The following is a 16,403-nucleotide window of genomic DNA, read 5'->3' as shown; positions in this document are numbered from 1 at the left end:
TGTGCCTATTTTTCAGAAGTGGCCACGTCTGCAGAATGAAATTATTTGCTTTAATTTATAGAACCAGTTACTTTTATTTCCTTCTCTTCAGCAACAATTTGAAAGGCTTGCCCTTGAATAAGTGGCTCTTCCTCCCCAACCCACCCGCTGCTTTCTGTAAGTTTATCCAACATTAACCCGAATTCCAAGGCACGTAGGAATATGCAGAATAATCTTCAACTGGTCTAACGCTTTTTTTTCCCGCAGCACTTTCGCATTACTCATCTCATTTGGTCCTCACGGCATCGCTGTGAGGTACAGAAGGGTAGAGATTAATACCCCCATTTTACAGATGAGGCAACTGAAGGACAATTTCTCCCCCCATCTAGACTGTGAGCTCATTGTTGGGCAGGGATCGTCTCTATTTGTTGCTGAATTGTACTTTCCAAGCGTTTAGTACAGTGTTTTGCATACAGTAAGCGCTCAGTACCTATGATTGAATGAACGAATGACACGGTGATTTAACGCCTTAACCCAAGATAATGGAGCGGGTAAGTGGGTTACTCCGACTTCCAGACACACACCCCTTCCATTACGCCATAAAGGAATATCCATTTCAAGTTGCCAGCTGGAATCTCTAAACCATCATTCATGCTGTGATCTTCTGTCTTCCTTAGCTCTGCCCAAGCTTTACAGGAGTCTCAAGCATTTCAGGGGCTGTTTACTTCGCATGAATTCTGGAAAGACGGAAGAGATCAGGGAGCTCGTAGATAACCTGTGCAAATTGTAGAGATGCCATTCACACATTGGTTTCATCAATTAGAGCAGCACCTTCAAGCACGAGGGACACCTAGATTAGTACGTGGTACTGATGACGCCACATCAGAGCAACGTGAATTTGTGATGACTCTGGGAGGTCACGTGACCCCCTCAGGACCCATCCCATCAAGCAGCTGGCTATAATAATGATATGACCATAATAATAATAACATTTACTAAGCACTCACTATACGCCAAGCTCAGGGGCACATACAATTCTGTCAGATAATATACAGTTTCTAACCCTCACGGGACACCCAGCCTGAAGAGGAAGGAGAACAGATGAAGAAACTGAGGCACAGAGCCTGGGTATACACCAGTGGAAAAAGGTCAACTCCCGGAACAAAACTCACAAGCCCCCTCTCCCTTCCCCTCCCCTCAGCACTGTGCTCATTTGCTCATTGTATCTATCTTTATTACCCTATTTATTTTGGTAATGAGGTGTACATCCCCTTGATTCTATTTATCGCTATTGTTTTTGTCCGTCTGTCTCCCCCGACTAGACTGTAAGCCCGTCAATGGGCAGGGATTGTCTCTATCTGTTGCCGAATTGTACATTCCACGTGCTTAGTTCAGTGCTCTGCACATAGTAAGCGCTCGATGAATACTATTGAATGAATGAATGAATGAATGAACAAGCCTTGTCATATAAAGCTTTAAGGAGCCAGAATACAATGGGAAATAATTATTCCTACGAGAGGCATTTAATTATATCATCTACCTGGCACAAATCCTATAGAGCAGAATTTGAGAAACTACAAAATCCATGCTTCCAAGTAAAGCTCTGGATTAGATTTGCTAGTCAGATGGGAAGAGGGGAACCGATAGTATCTTCTACAAGGTTCTAACATTCAACTTCTCAACCATCTTAAAACGCTATTTTAAGCATTATCCTGCAGCCTTCCCCACCTCCTCCTCCTTTCTTCCAGACGCCAAAATACTGAAAAGGCAAAGGTTTGCCTACGAATCTGACCTACTTTGTGCAGACTGGTAAGTGCTTATTTTTGTCCAACACCGTCACCCTAACGATTGCTTGGCCAGGGGCTTGCTTTTATGGGTGAGTTATCTAGAGAAATACTCCAAGACAGCAAATTGCTAAATTGGGATGAGGTTTTTTTAGTTTCTGTTCCTTTTCGTGAGGTTGCTTTTCTGCCTTCTTTAAATGAAACATCCAGTGACTAAACAACATTTACTAGCCGAGGAAGACCATCTATATGAGGTCAGCGCCAGTGAGGCTGAAGGGAGCAGCTAGTGGTGAGCAGAAACTGGGGCCGCAAGCCATCCTGTCAGAGCTCTGTGGTCTTAGAAATCTGGGGTCCAGCGGGGCAGTGCTGGACCACCAAGCCTCCCCACTTATTTCCCACCCCCCATCGTTGTTAAAAATGGGGATGGCTGTGGCAGTTTGGACCTCCCAGAAATGGTGAGGAGCCCAAGGACATTCTGTCCCAATCTCATTTTTGGGTTCTTTTTTTTTAATGGTACCAGTTAAGTTCTTCCGTTGTGCCGGGCACTGTCTAAGCACTTGGAACGGTGCTCTGCACATGGCACGTGTTCAATAAATAAGACATCGATTGATCTGTTTCTATCCAACTCTAATAATATTAATAATAATAATGTTGGTATTTGTTAAGCGCTTACTATGTGCAGAGCACCGTTCTAAGGGCTGGGGGAGATACAGGGTAATCAGGTTGTCCCACGTGAGGCTCACACTTAATCTCCATTTTACAGATGAGGGAACTGAGGCACAGAGAAGTGAAGTGACTTGCCCACAGTCACCCGGCTGACAAGTGGCAGAGCTGGGATTCGAACCCATGACCTCTGACTCCCAAGCCCGGGCTCCTTCCACTGAGCCATGCTGCTTCTCTAATAGTAAGTGTGGTATTTGTTAAGCACTTACTAAATGCCAGGCACTGTACTAAGCACCAGGGTGGACACAAGCAAATAGGGTTGGATCCTGTTCCAAGTGGGTTTCACATTCTCAGTCCCATTTTACAGATGAGGTAACTAAGGCACAGAGGAAATGAAGTGACTTGACCAAGGTCACACAGCAGACAAGAGGCGTCTGCCTTCTCAGGCTCTGGCCCGAGATATCTAGAGATCCTCTCTAATCATGGATTTATTGAGCACTTAATGTGTGCAGAGTGCTGTTCTAAGTGCTCGGGAGAGTTCAAAACAGCAGAGTCGGTAGACGTAGTCCCTGCTTTCAAGGAGCTTACAGTCCAGAGATGAGTTTACAGTCTTCAGGGGCACACAGACTCTTCTAATATGTTTCCCCAGATCTCATTCGCCAACTTTTTAACAATCAATCATATGTATTGAGCGCTTACTCTGTGCAGGGCTCAGGACTAAGTGTTAAGGAGAGTATGGCATAACAAAATAACAGACACATTCCTTGCCCACAACAGGTTTACATGTGAAATTTTCAGCTTCTCTTCCTCCTGAAACAGTTTTCTCCACAGTACTCTACGAATTCATCCTGCTGGTATACTTTATCAAATGTTGCCTGATTATTCGAAGTCTTCAGTTTCACTCCCCTGGTGTCAACCTACTGACACCGTCTGTGTGAAGAATTCTTTGCTTTGGAGAGTACAATAGACTTAGTAGGTATGATTTCTGCCCTCAAGAAGTTTATAGTATCATTTACATTCAAGGAAAATAAGAGCCCGGAAGGACCGTGAGATTCAGTAACTCTCTCCCGCTGGTCTTGGAGTAGACCTGAGATTTTCCTGGTGAGGCCAGCTCGTCTTGGAAATGTTAGATTATTAGGTCCTCGAGGGCAGGAATTATGTCTCCTTCCTCTAGTGGGCTCTCCGAAGCAATTAGCAGAATGTCTGAACATAGTAGGCATTCTATGTACACATTGATAGATTTTACTGATTGGTGTTTGTTCTAGTTTGGGGATCGCATAGTGAAAATCATCAATAACTAACTTTAAATTTAGAAACAAACCCCCAAAACCACTGTCCACCTCATCCTCAGCTCTCCACTGGCCAGGGAAAATGGACTTTAGCGAAGCCAAAGGAATCCACTTACCGTAGCCACTCCTGTATTTTATGGGACTTTTTGATTTCCTTTCAGTCTTCCTCAAGTAGCCACCTGAAAGCAATATGAGGGAAAAAAAATTGTGGTATTTGTTAGGCACTTACTCTGTGCCAAGCATGTACGCCTGTACCCAGTGCTAGAGCAGATACAAGATCATCAGGTCCCACCTGGGGCTCACAGTCTAAATAGGAAGGGGAACAGGTGCTGAATCCCCATTTTGCAGATAAGGGTACTGAAGCACCGAGAAGTTAAGTAACTTGCCCCAGGTCACTCAGCATTCAGACGGTAGAGCTGGAATTAGAACTCAGGTCCTCTGATTCCCAGGCCTGGGCTCTTTCCACGAGGCCACTGCTTCTCGTGGAGCAATTTATCCCTTGTTGTTGTTTTTTTAAAATAAAACTAACACTTATCAGGTTCCATCCTTCAGCAGGCCATCGCCGGTACCTATAACCGAACCAGCCCCATCTGACTTTTATTACTATTTTAAAACCCCGGGAACCCCTAAAAAGGGGGGCTAGGATGAGACCTAAGCAGAGGATGATGTCTGGAAAGAAACCACTACAACCTCTTGGCTTTGGGGTCTTGATCCCCACTGAGGAAATCAGGGAGCAGGAAAGAGAGATGGAAGAGTTTGTTTAAAAGAGCAGCGGAGAGGGCGGGGAGAGCAGGACAGACAGGATGAAGACAGAGGGTGAGGCAAAAAATATGAACAAATGAAAATACTTATCAGGGTAACGAATGGAATGTTTTGAATGGTTTTTTCCAAGATGTTTTCGTAGGATCGTTTGGTCCATTACTTTATTTCAAAGTAAGAGACTACTTGAAACAGTCCTGTGAATTCAGCACAAGTACGTGACCTCCCCTAGATCAGCCCCACCTTTCGGATTAAAGAGTTGTGGAGTCAGTTAATCAATCAGGTACCCGACAGCTACCTGCATTTCAAATAAAGTCGCTCGAAGAAAGTCAGGTCTGCTGTCACGGCACCCATCAATCTTCCACGCTGTCTCTCAGGAGTGTCTCGGTATGTCTTAGTCTTCCCAGCGGAGACCATTTATGGAAATGCCTCTGTTGGAGCTGTTAGTCCTGTTAGCTTAGCTTCCCCTGTCTTCCCTTGTCAGACCTAAAGCCAGTCCTGAAAAATCGTCCATCCCATTCTGAGAACAAATCACTTCAATGAGGAACTGATAATCTGCTGACTGCTAGAGAAGCAACATGACCTGGAGTAGAAGTGTGGCCTAATGGACAGAGCAAGCCCTGAGAGTCAGAAGGACCCGCGTTCTCGACCTGGCTCCGCCACTTACCGGCTGCGTGAACTTGGGCAAATCATTTAACTTCTGCGTGCCTCAGTTACCTCATCTATAAAGTGGGGACTAAGACTGTGAGCCCCAGGTGGGACATGGACTATGTTCAACCTGCTTAACTCGTTTCTACTCCAGCGCTTAGTACAGTACCCGGCACGGAGTAAATGCTTAATAAATATCATTTTTTTTAAAACCCACTCCAACTGTCATATGATTCTTTGGTTTCTATCAACCTGCCTTATTGTCCAAGGTAAACAATAGCTGAAAGTTCAACATCTTATTTTATGAATCTCTGTTAATCTTACTTTATGGATCTCTGTAACTCACCAGCCTTCACACTACAACAAAGTAAAACCTTGAGAGATTGAGTCACATCGCGTTTTATCTACGCACTGTGGCTTCCCCAAGCAGCAGATAGAGCAAAAAGAATAAAATTCCTTCCAACTTAGATTGTGAGCCTTATGTGGGCCAGGGATGGTATCCAACCCGATAAACTTGTATTCACTTCAACGCTTAGCACTTAACAAATATAGCAATGATAATAATGATGATGAAGATAATAATAATAATAATAATGGCCCATTATCTTCCCCAAAACAAAGTTCCTGCACCGGTGATGTTAAGAGAAGAAATCGATCTCTTTTGGCAAATCCAAATCTAAGAAATATATTTTCCGTTGAAACGGTTGGGGAAGAATCTACCATTTAGTTGTCTGGAAGAGAATAATTAGTTGGGGATTTAAATTGTGAGTCTGCATACACATTCATGATTTAAATCCAAAATTAAGTATAGTTACAAAATTATGCATCCAAAATTAATACAGATAGCTCTGTATGAAGTCCTATATATAACTTGGAAAACATCTTGGACAAAAAGCATTCAAAATATTCCATTTATTACCCAGGTAAGTCTTTTCGTTTATTCATATTTCTTGCTTCGAACTCCGTCCTCATTCCTGTCTGCCCTTGTCTCCCCACCCTCTTCTGCATACAGAAAGCACTCAATAAATAAATAAAACCGCAATACTATACAAATTACAAGTATTATCATGCTTTCTTCCCCGCTGCCTGTTTTCAACTGCACTGGAACAAAATGATCCTTCTTTCTTCATGATTTTTTTCACCTTATCAGATGTCTAAAAATGGTTACGCCTTGTGAGAATTCATCAGGGCAGTGACACCCGCAACCCTCAGTCCCCCGGCCCACTCCCGAGCCCTACCCTTCCTCGTTCCTAGCCACACCCCTTTCTGTTCCTCCTCTTCATTCTCAAAACACATGCCCTCACCGTCCTGGTTCCCACCATGTCCCTCCCTTTAAACTATTCTCAATCTAATCAAATTTAATCTAATCTCCCCTTCTGGACCGGAAAGTTGTTGTGGGCAGAAAACGTGTCTACGACCTTTGCGATATTGTAACATTTGTTATATCGCATATGTGAGCTCACCGTGGGCAGGGAATGTCTCTGTTTATTGTTATATCATACTCTCCCAAGTGTTTAGTACAGTGCTTTGCACACGGTTAGTACACAATAGAGAAGCAGCGTGGCTGCTGGAAAGAGCACAGGCTTGGGAGTCAGAGGACACAGGTTCTAATTCCAGTTTTGCCACTTATCTGCTGTGTTACTTTAACTTCCCTGTGCCTCGCTTCCCTCATCTGTAAAATGGGGATTAAGACTGTGAGCTCCCCGTGGGACAACCTAATTATCTTGTATCTGCCCCAGCACTTATACCAGTGCTTGGCACATAGTAAGCACTTAACAAATGCCATAATTATTATTATTATTATTATTAATGAATAGTCTCCCAAGTATTTAGTATAGTCCTCTGCACACAGTAAGCGCTCAATATGATTAACCGTGCATTCATTCATTCATTCCAGTAGTAGACTACTGGAATTCAGTAACTTTAGATCTGTTAAAAAAACTAAATCACAGAATAGAGATAGAACACAGAGGAGACCATGGAGGGCACCAGGGAGATGGGTGCGCAAATTTGGGGCGCGGGGAAGAGAGACAGGAAACCACATGTACCGCAGAGGGGAAGAGGTGGGGCTGCGTTTGCGTATCTCACAGTGACCAAGGCTGGCCTCGTGTGCCTCAACAGGAAAGAGATCATGTGCTTTGGGAATCACTGAGTTGATGGGTAATTTTAAGGGATCCCATTACACGCAGGCTGCACATTGATGTGGGATATTGTTCAGGATGGAGATTTAAAACAGAATTTTCCAAGAATAGTTCAGTAAGATCTACTGAATGTTAGACTGTAAAAAAAAAAAAAATCAATACCTTATGATAGATAGTCTTTGGGGGAGAAAAAGGAAATCTGTGGTGCTGGGAATGTAAATACCATTGACTGATATACAGTCCCTCTAGGTAAATTTCAACACGGTAGTGTCTTTTTTGAGAATGGGTAATTGTACTTATCTGTAACTAAATAGTAATTTATCTGTTGCCGATTTGTACATTCCAAGCGCTTAGTACAGTGCTCTGCGCATAGTAAGTGTTCAGTAAATACTATTGAATGAATCTAAACTGTAATGAAGATAGAAATGTAAAGAGAGAAAGAGGAGAAAAGAAGAAGAGAAGGGCTAAGAGAGAAAAAAGGAGAGAGAGACAGAGGAATGAATGTGTTATTCCATATCTCAGTCTGCCGGCAGAACAGAAACTGGCACGAGATTTCCAAGCACTGGAGAAGGGTTTTATTTCTTTCATTGAGAAGCAGCATGGCCAAGTGAAATAGGAAAGGCCTTAGAGACGGAAGACTCGGAGGACTCGGAGGAGTCCCCTTCCTGCCTGTAAAATGGAGATTCAATACGTGTTCTCCCTCCCATTTAGGCTGAGATCCCCTTGTGGGATAGAGACCGTTTATCTTGTATTTACTCCAGTGCTCAATACACTGCTTGGCTCACAGTAAGTGCTTAACAAATACCACAGTCATCATTTCCTCGGTCTTAGAGGCTTACGGGGAGGACATAGCCAGGGCGAGGGGATAATTATGCCAGTAAGGTTGGTCTATCAACTCTGTTATATTGTAGTCTCCCAAGCAGTGCAAGAAGTACAGCGCTTCGCTCACGGTAAGTGCTCAGTAAATACCATTGATTAAATATGATCGATTAAGAGATGGAGAAATAAGAGGAAATAGTGAGCGGGGGGGCCAGGATGAACCTAAAGAAGGAAATTTAAACCTTAAATGGAACCTTAAAAATGTGGGTAACAATGCCGGAAAATATTCTAACAGGGAGAGAGAGTGTGAGGCAGAAACTTGTGGGCTCCTTTCCCAGGAGAGTCAGCATTTCTCTGCTAGGGTTTGAAAAGTGATTGTGACATGGGGAAGCATAAACAGGAAGTCAGGTATATCCTACTGGTGCCGGTCTGAGTCCAGATCCCCGCTCCTCTACCGGAAAGGAATGTAGCTGATTTGAAGAGGAACGCCAGCAGAGGCCCGGAAATTATTAATAAGCAGAAAGAAGCATCTCTGAAGAGAGTCAAAAAACTGAGTCTTCCAGCTGTCAAGAAGAAGGCTGAGAGAAGGTCGCTAACAGTGTAACATTGTTCAGGGGGCGGGTGACCAGTTCTGCCTCTAGACAGAGGAAAGGGTAAGAGGAAATTGACTGAAAATGCAGCTAGGAGAGAGGTTTTTTGGTTTTTTTCTGACGGTGAAACTGGAAAGGGTTGCTGAATGATGTTGTGCAATGTCTTTTGCTCTAACTCTCTACAAACTAGAGGACTATTTCACCAGTGAAGGCAGAGTTTCTCATGTCTCCTCCCCAGTTCCTCTGGCACCAGAAATGATACTGGAATCTCTTGGGGTCATAACATCATCTCTGTCTCCATTACATCAACCCAGCCTTTAAGAGACATAGTAATACATGACAGATTAAAGAAGAGACTAGAAAATATATTAAAGAATCAACTCAGCCTAGTGGATAGAGCCCAGGTCTGAGAGTCAAAAGGCCTTGGGTTCTAATCTTTCCCTGACCACTTGTCTGCTGTGAAAACTTGGGCAAGTGACTTAATTTCCCCGTGCCTCAGTCGCCTCATTTGTAAAATTGAGATTAAGGCTGTGAGCCCCATGTGGGACAGGGACTGCATTCTACCTATTAGCTTGAATCTACACCAGTGCTAAGTACAGGGCCTGTCACATAATAAGCACTTCAAAAGTACCGCTGCTATTATTACGATATTAGCGCTGTCGCTCGCCGATGCTCTGATAATTCTGCAAGATATCATTCCAAAATGCTATGGCTTTCACTGTGGATCCTTCAAAAGGGGCGACATTTATTTCCTTCTCAACCAACTGATGTTTTATATTCTAGTTAACTACTCCACGTTGACACAGACGATTAGGGCCTCCCAACAACCTCCCAGCCCTTTTTCAGGTTCCACACTTGAGGGTAGGTTGAGACTTGGAGAACCAATATAACCTAGTGGAAAGAGCAAGGGCCTGGAAGTCAGGTGACCTGGGTTCGAATATTGTTTCTGCCACTGGTCTTCTATGTGACCTTAGGCAAACCATTTTACTTCCCCGTGCCTCTGTTTCCTTTATCTGTAAAATGGGGATTCAGTACCTGTTCTCCCTCTCCCTTAGAGCGTGAACCTCTTGTGAGGTAGGGATTGGATCAAACCTGATCATCTTGAGCCTACCCTTGTGTTTAGTGAAGTGCTTTGCACAACAATCAGTCAATCAATGGCATTTACTGAGTGCTTACGGTGTGCAGAACGCTTGGGAGAGCACAATATAACAAGAGATGGTAAATACGTCCCTTCCCACAATGAGTTTACAGTCTAGAGGGACGTAGCACGCACTGATGAGAAGCGACGCAGTCTAGTGGACAGAGTACGGGTCTGGGAATCAGAACGACCTGCGTTCTAATCCCAGCTCCGCCACTCGTCTGCTGTGCGACCTCGGCCGAATGGCTCAGCTTCTCTAGGCCTCAGTTAACTCATCTGTAAAATGGGGGTTAAGCCTGTGAGCCCCAGGTGGGACATGGACTACGCCCAACCCGATTATCTTGTATCTCCCCCAGTACTCTGTACAGTGCCTGGCACAAAGTAGGTGCTTAACAAATACCACAAAAAAAAAAAAGATACGATTATTTTTACTAAGAATCGCTCTCTGTCCTCCGCCTCAGAAGCACGTGGAACAGAGGAGCAGTTAGTGAAGTCCTCAGTGAGAGGATGCTCCGAGGGACCGGGAAGTCTTGCGGCGTTCTCCCACAAGTCAGCAGGGGGTGGCAAATCACCAGCCCTGTGTGGTCATCACACAATCTGCGCGGGTCTGCGGCTGTTGCCCTGTTCAGTCCACCCAAAGGGACGGGCTACTGGCACCGATCAAGATTTGACCCTTTACTCACACAGGAAGCTGACTTCATTTCTTCAATCCTTCGATTCCTCCCACCCTCCGTTCTTTTCCTTTTAAGGATTAGCAAAATACTTCGAATGGTCTCAGGTGGATCCGAAATGGCATCCGGACTGGTTTTCGGGTATTCCCGTAAACTATTCGAAGCGATCGTCTGGGGAGCTGTTTCCAAATTGTGGTTAAAGGAAGATGCCTCTTTTACCGCTTCTTCTAAAATGGAGAAAACTGTCTGAGCTTTCCATTCAAAAGGGTTGGGTCTCCGTTTGGCTAAGGCTAGGATTTCGCCTTAAAGCGATAAGTCTCTGACTGTAAGCGCACTGTGGGCAGAGTACGGGTCTACCAATTCCATCGTATTGTACTCTCCCAAGTACTTAGTAGAGTACTCTACACACAGCAAGTGCAGCATGGCCTAGTGGAAAGAGCTTGGGCTTGGGGGTCAGAAGGACCTAGTTTCCGATCCCAGCTCCACTACTTGTCTGCTGAGTGACCTTGGGCAAGTCATTTAACTTCCATGCGCCTTCACTGTCATCTGCAAAATGGGAATTAAGACCGTGAATCCCACGTGGGATATATACTCTCTCCGACGTGATTAGCTTGTACCTACCCCCAGAGCTTAGTGAAGTGTCTGACATATAAGTGCTTAACAAATACCAAAAAAAAATACCACTGATGATGTTGATGAGTCTCAACAAAATTATGATCTCATTAAGCGGGGGAAGCTAGGCTGAAGTTCTGTGTTTCTATGAATAGAGCAACTTTCTTAGTTGCTCTCACCTAGCATACAACCTTCCCCTTACCAAGAACTCCCTTTCAAATCTTCCAGACCATAATTCTCCCCATCTTCAAAGTCCTATCCGTTTCAGAGGGAAGTGAGAAATTGAATTTCCTCTCCCACTTCTCAGTTGTTTTATCCACATTCCCGTTCTCCTGCTGTCATCGGCTGTACTTATATATTATTTTTGCTCCCCTCATTTGTAAACAATTGACGTGAAAGTGGGAAGAACAGGTACTGAACCCCCATTTTACAGATGAAGAAATGGAGGCACTGAAAGTCAAACGGCTAGCCCAAGATCACGCAGAGCAGGATTAGAACTCAGGCCCTCTGGCTCCCAGGCCTGTACTTTTTCCAATAGACCATGCTGTTTTGTAAAGGACCACAGCTCTGTTTCCTCTCAAGAAATGCAGGGGTGTGAGAACAGGGATGTGTTTGAGGAGATAAAGGCTAAATCCCTCTAACTCCCTCCTACTTAGTTAGACTTTGAGCTCAAGGAGGAACAGGGACCGTGTCCAACCTGATAAGCTTGTATCTACCCCAGTGCTTTGAACAGTGCTTGGCACATTGTAAGGGCTTAAGAAATATAAAAATAATGATAATAAAGCACAACCCTTATCACTGCCCGTTTTGTTTCACAGAGCCGAGGGCTGGGGTGGAGAGGTTACTGGGTTGAACTGGCGTCCAGCTACCGCACTGAAGGTGTGGCGGGGTTTATCTCCGTGGCCTGAAGATCTGCTTGAAAAGAGGTCAGTCGTGTCCTAAGAAACTGAGTGCTTGAGCATAATGAGTAGGAAGGCTTTAACATGCTGGCCTTTTCCTTTCCAGGTCACGCTCCAGTCCTGATCTACCCACTACCTGCCCCTGTGCTGGAAATAGTTTGCAGAACTGGCCAATCCTGTTGCTCACCTACACTGGGCTGCCCGGAACCAGTAGCACATAAAGTCACCTCAAGAAGCAGCGGGGCTCAGTGAAAGAGCCCGGGCTTGAGAGTCAGAGGTCGTGGCTTCTAATCCCGGCTCCACCACTTGTCAGCTGTGTGACTTTAGGCAAGTCACTTCACTTCCCTGTGCCTCAGTTACCTCATCTGTAAAATGGGGTGTAAGATTGTGAGCCCCACGTGGGCCAACCTGATTACCTTGCATCTACCCCCCTGCTTAGAACACTACTTAGCACATAGTTAAGCTTAACAAATGCCATCATCATCATCATCATCAAGAAGGAGCAGATGGACTTCTGAAATACTTAGATGTCTCGGTCCCTCTTTTTTTTCCTTGATTCCTTTGTCTGTAGCTCTTTGTCTATATCTCTTGATGTCTGTCTCTCCCTCTAAGACTGTAAACTTGTTATGGATGGGGAACAAGTCAGCTAATCCCATTGTATTGTATTCTCCCAAGCGCTTAGTACAGTGCTCTGGACTTATTATGTGCTCAAAAATCACTATCGGTTGATCTCTTTGTCTATTTATTTCTCTCTGTCCATTACTTTCTCCATATCTCTCACGTTTCTTCTCTGTTTCTTAACAAATACCTATTAAACCTTAACAAAGTGCTTAACAAATACAATTTTTTAAAAAAACTGTAAATGCAGTCAGCATGGAGGAGATAGGACCTAGTACCACACTGAAGTCTTGAGCAGTTAGCTGGAAGTGCAGGAAGATACCCTGTAAAAAAAGAGATTCAAAGTGCTCCGGTGTGAGTACCTTGCTTGCCCTTCAGAAAGAATATTGCAAAATGATCCTGCCCTCAGCATTGAAGGTTCAACAGGATTTATGGCACCGTTCATTAGGTTTTTGAATATCCACTTCAGTTATTTCAAACCTTGTACAACAGTTAAAGAGTAACAACATGCATATTTCCCCTCTCCCCCGAAGGAGAGTGTTTCAATTGCCATGTCTTGTTAATGGATGCACATATATTGATGACATCCATAATATTGCCTAACTCCCGCTGGTTTTTTCTTTATTCATGTAGTATTTTGTACATGGGGAAGGGTGTGATATAAGATCTCTGTGGGCAGGGAAAGTGTCTACTGACTCTTTTATATTGTACTCTCCCAAGGGCTTAGCACAGTGCTCTGCAAACAGTAGGTGCTCAATAAATGCTACTGTTGATGACGTTTGTCCCTGTCTTTCGGTTTTCAGGTAAGGAAATCCCACACACTGGAAGAGCCCAAATTGTCCCCACTGCAATCTGCGTCTTAATGATTGCCTTCTCATCCTTCCTGAGGAGAAGCTGTCTAATCAGTCCTGTTCTTGAAATTAGGAAAATCCACCCATCACTGCTTGGTGCTTTTATTAATTCCTAAAAGGACACTGTCCCAACAGGATTTGGTCAATGAGGACTTGGCACTTAAACCTATTCTTACCTGAAATGGATCTAGCCTATTTTAATCAAGAGGGTGAGAAAATCGAAAAGAGAGGTGCCACGGGGAATCTTGCCGAACGTCTCCGAAATAATCGTTCTTATTGAGAAATCTTCCCACCAGGTTGCCACCTGTCAAAAGAGGACAAGCCTGGGATCATTAATCACAAATAAACATCTTGTCTGGCGAGATCAAGATAAAACTGGTAGGACTGGCATTTGACATTGCATTTTATATTTCTGTATGATACGCTTGTGAGGGCAGTATTTACATTTTTAGTGTGTTGGAGTCTGAGGTAAGGGGTTTGGAGTGTCAGGGGTCAGGTGACCAGACTGGGCAATGAGGAGAAACTAAGCCATATAGAGCCACAGACTGGCCTCTAGGTCTTTCATTCCCCCGCACCGTTCCCTGCGCCCTTACTAAAGGGTGTAATCTCTGCCTCCCGAGTGACTGTGGGTGTCTCATACTCCACCCTGATATTCCGTCTCAGAGTGTCTTCAATAAATAGATTTCTGTACGACTGTGTATGCTTGTTTTGTCTTTGAACGTTAGCATATATCCCCGTGTGCCTCTGTGTGGCTTTGGTTAGGTCTTTGCACGTGGAAGTCAGTCTGGGGTTTCCATTGCCTCTGTGTGTACAAGTTTCTCTGTTCCTAAATGTGTGTGTGTGTGTGTGTGTGTGTGTGTGTGTGTGTGTGTGTGTGTGTGTGCGCATTTGTCCCTCGTCCTGATCAAGGAGCTGCTGTAACACCTTGATTTCCCCCCACTGTAGTAAAGGTCAGGCTTTTTAATCTGCGATGGTCAGGCTTCTATGCTCGCTGCCATCATGATACGTGACTTGGAAAAACCATCTTCATTAATGTAATTCATAATGTAATTCATGTAGTGTAATTTAGGGTTTCTGTAACCCTAAAATATAAGATGTCTTTCCTGAAAAGGAATCTCCCCCATCTTTTAAATAAAACAAAAAAATAGAAGGTCTAAATGTTGGAATGACTGAACGTCTTGATAGGATTTAACTCAAGAGGTTAAATCTTAACCTAAACCTTACTTCACTGCTTTCCCTTTGCTCGCCATTATTCCGATTTTCTATCCACATTCTCTTCTAGTTTCACCCACATTCAATAAATAATAATAATACTAGCAATTGTGGTATTTGTTAAAGCAAATGAATCCCAAGAATCCAAGCTTAAAAACCTATCCCAGAGCCTTAACTAGTGCCGAGTAGGTCTCTTCGAAAGGTCACGAGCAGCGTTCAGCATCCCCAGAGCATATTTAATGACTTTTCTTCCTCCACGGAATCATAGTACACGAACAGCCAGAAGACCAAAACATTCAGGTAAGGGTTTTTTTGTGTGTTGGTGGTTTTTTTTTTCCCCTTTCAACGGGGTGATGAATGGAAGCCCGGAAAGGTTGAACAATGTTCACTGGGGAACAAAAACAATTCAAGCGCAAGTATAATTTACTCACATTCTGGAAAAGCAAACAAATAAATAACCAGCAGTGTGCTAAGGACAGGTAATATCTAAACGACATTACGACATTACTCAGCGCTTCTAATCCCAAACCAAAGTAAAATTAAAGACCGTCACCGCCACACCTAAAATGTGTTACTATGAACTAAGCATCGTCTAGAATTCCCTCCTAAAACCCTGCTAGAAACCAAGCTCTTCACAAACTATTCCAGATTATCCATCTCCCCACACCCTTCCCGCCAATCAATCGATGGACGATATTTACTGAATGTTTACTATATCATCGTCAGTGGTATTTATTGAGCGCTTACTGTGTTTGGAGGGCTTGAGAGAGTACAAGACAATAGAGTTGATGATAATAATAATGATTGTGGTATTTGTTAAGCACTTATTATGCACCAGGCACTATCCTAAACACTGGAGTGGGTAGAAGGAAAATCTGGCTGGACACAGTCCCTGTCTCACATAGGGCTCAGAATCTTAATCCTCATTTTACAGATGAGTTAGAGGCACAGAAAAGTGAAGTGACTTCCCCAAGGTCACAGAGCAGAGAAGCGGAGGAGGTAAGATTAGAACCCATGTCCTTCTAACTCCCAGGCCGTACTCCACCCATTAGGCCACACTACTTCTCTAACTACCTCTTTGCTAATCTGAAAAGTGGCTCGTAACGATCTGCAATGCCTTCTTGGGTGAGCTTCCAAAATGTAATGCTCAGAATTATATTTAATATCAATATTTAATATTTGTTGACTCTGTATGAGTCATTCCAGGACCTTTTCATAATGTTCTCAAACTACTGTTTGGGTTGTTTGTTTTTTTTTGGTTTTGGTTTCTGTTTTGTTTTTTTCTGTGGTATTTGTTAAGCACTTACTATGTTCCAGCACTGTGCTAAACCCTGGGGAAGATACAAGTGACTCAGGTTGGACATAGTCCATGTCCCACATGAGGCTCCCGATCTTAATCCCCATTTTACAGATGAGGTAACTGAGGCCCAGAGAAATTAAGTGACTTGCTCAAGGTCACACAGAAGAAAGCGGCAGAGCAGGAATTAGAACCCAGGTCCTTCTGACTCCCGGGCCTGCGTTCTAGCCACTAGGCAGACGCAATCGTGATAGACATAATCCCTGTCGTCAAGGAGCTGACGATATTACCGGCACTGAACTGTTAAAAAGGATATAGGTAACACACGCATGCTACAGAATAGAAAGATGATTTTCACTGCAGCATGAAACATAACCCCGACCTATTATTTTCACCTTGCACGCCACGGGGCTACGGGCGAGTAAGTGTGGAT

General features: G+C 43.9%; 1 long non-coding RNA gene across 1 annotated transcript; it reads right to left on the bottom strand.

Moving 5' to 3' along the window:
• Window positions 1-441: 441 nt before the first annotated feature.
• On the bottom strand, window positions 442-15,085 carry LOC103170528. Its single transcript, XR_003765236.2, has 3 exons — window positions 13,638-15,085; window positions 3,832-3,894; window positions 442-754 (listed from the first exon to the last, which is right to left on the bottom strand). It is a non-coding gene; the product is annotated as an uncharacterized LOC103170528 (long non-coding RNA).
• Window positions 15,086-16,403: the final 1,318 nt, after the last annotated feature.

This window comes from Ornithorhynchus anatinus, chromosome 16 (assembly GCF_004115215.2).
Source record: "Ornithorhynchus anatinus isolate Pmale09 chromosome 16, mOrnAna1.pri.v4, whole genome shotgun sequence".
Lineage (NCBI taxonomy): Eukaryota > Metazoa > Chordata > Mammalia > Monotremata > Ornithorhynchidae > Ornithorhynchus > Ornithorhynchus anatinus.
Note: the sequence above shows the minus strand (reverse complement) of the source record. Positions and strands in the feature narration are given on the sequence as shown.